Source organism: Dicentrarchus labrax, unplaced genomic scaffold (genome assembly GCF_905237075.1).
Source record: "Dicentrarchus labrax unplaced genomic scaffold, dlabrax2021, whole genome shotgun sequence".
NCBI lineage: Eukaryota > Metazoa > Chordata > Actinopteri > Moronidae > Dicentrarchus > Dicentrarchus labrax.
The window spans coordinates 629,759-632,155 of NW_026136714.1; positions in this window are offsets into that span (position 1 = coordinate 629,759).

Sequence of the window (2,397 nt, forward strand, 5' to 3'; positions counted from 1 at the left end):
TTTCATGTTAATGAAACTCGGGTAAAACACATTAAAAAACATCCTAAAAGCTCCTCAGGAAGAAATGTGTCAATTCCCAAATTAGCTAAAACCATTTTTTAAATATCATAAAAACACGTTCTTCTGCCATTCTTATATTGTATTTTAGTTTATTTTGTAGCCTTAATTTTACATAAAATCTTGTGTATTCTATTTGGCATTTTAATGTTAAATTAAAGATATTTACACTGTAAAAACATTAAATTACCTATAAATACAGAAAAACACTGCTATAATACAAATAATCACGCTTAAATTTACAGCAGAGTGCTGTTTTTATTTTATCTTCATTTTAATCTGAATTTTAAAAGTTAAAGAACTGCAATAAAAGTCATTATATGGGAAAATTACAGTAATTATTTCTGTTTTCAGTGTTAAAAACTGTATTTTGACAGTTTACCAATGCTTATTCACTGATAAACAACATTTATTCAATGTTTTCGTTGTGAAAACTTCCATAATTATACAAGATATGTCAATTAACTAACAAATCCATGTAAAATTACAAAACAAATACTTATTTTACTGTTTATTCTCACTAATTTTACACAATTTTAGAAATGAATTAACAGTATGCAACTTGAATTTAACAGTTTCTTTAAATAAGCTCTTTATGATTATTTCAGTTACAGATGATTCAGGTTATTTTACATTAGACATCACAGGATATTTCTATAATTTTATTAATATTTCCATGTACGTACTTAGAGTAGTAAACTTTTACAGTGTAGAAAGGTGCTTTAAATGTACAAAAATACACAAATACAACAATTTAAAATGACATATAAATAAATAAATCATGTTTACAGTCTATAACAAACGATCAATAACGGCGGGTTCTTTTTGTGGATGCACCAGAGCGACCCTCAGCCGGCCGGTCGATGCCTCCAACCTCAGGTCACCGCTATCGACGTCTGCCCCGTGAATCCGTCCCTCTGTGCCGAAATGTGCTCTGAACAATCTGCGTGACTCCTCTCTGCTGCTTTTCATAAATAATTTTTCATTTTTGTGCCGCAGCAGCTGAGGCAAGATAATCAGATCAAACAGTGACTCATGCGAACAGGAGGACGGCTTCCTGAGAGAGAGTGTGTGCGGGAATATGAAGCACTTCAATTCACACAATAAATGCTCAAAGAATGATGGATTTAGTTTTATTTCACTCAACAATCCAGCGGAATAAATCACTCCTGAAGGGAAAAGGTCAGATAATAAGATCCTGGTGCTTTCTGGGGTGGCGCTCTGTTGCCCTGTCACATGGTATTTGGACCTCGGGGGGTGTGACAGTCACACTGTGCCCTGACCTTATAGGAGCCACCTGTTGCAAATGCCACATTACCATGTCTGGCAGGAGGAACAAAAAGTTGCCAGGAGAGGATCATGGGTAATGGCCTCATGTGACGACCACCCGGCCTTTACAAACGGCAAACGGCGGCGGCTCAGAAACCAGAACAGCACTCAATCCCAAACAGCCCGAGCTGAGTGCTTCTGTCGCCCCCGATTTCAGACTAATCTGCATAAATAAATCTGTTGCAGTTCATGTTAGATGAGACATCTACATTTTGAGGATGGTTAAAAGATAAAAGACATATATACCGTAAAACTTATAATAATAGCCCGGGCCTTTATTTGGGACAGGCGTCTATTTGGGACAGGCCTTTAATTCCTTTAGCACAAAACTAAACTAAACTCTAACTGCTGCTTCTCTTGAGTTTGTTCAGCAAATTTGACAACTAACATGATGATTATGATGCTTCAGAGGTTTTTTTCCGTCTCTCTTGTTTACCGTGTAAATTCAGAATTCAGAATGAATTAACGTTATAGTTTAGTGTTGATGTTACGAGTTATCGTAACATATAGTGAAAGATTGAATTGTGGAGAATCTATAACTGATCTAATGATGTTCATTATGTACATTTTGACAGAAGTTTAAACATTTATATTTGTGTAGGAGATCAAAACGACTTAAAACTCGCTCAAGCAGGCGACCCGGTGGGTTTTAAGAGGTTTTATACATCGAGATAATTTCTATAAAACCCAGACCAGGCCTCTATTGGAGACCTGCGTTTATTTGTCAAAACGTGTATCCACACCAGGCTTTTAAAAGAGACCTGCGTCTATTAGGGACCCTGCTTTTATTTGAAGTTTTACCGTAGTCACATCTTAAGTTAGCTGGCTAGTTAGCCACCAATATGCTAGGCTCATCTATGTTGAAAAGAGCAACCGCAGTTTGAAGATGGTTAAAAGATAAAACATATAAATGTGTATATATAGTCACATCTTAAGTTAGCTGATGTTAGCGAGATGTTGCAATGCACTCTTTTAAATCTGGAGACCTTCAAAATAAAACAAATCCCAACA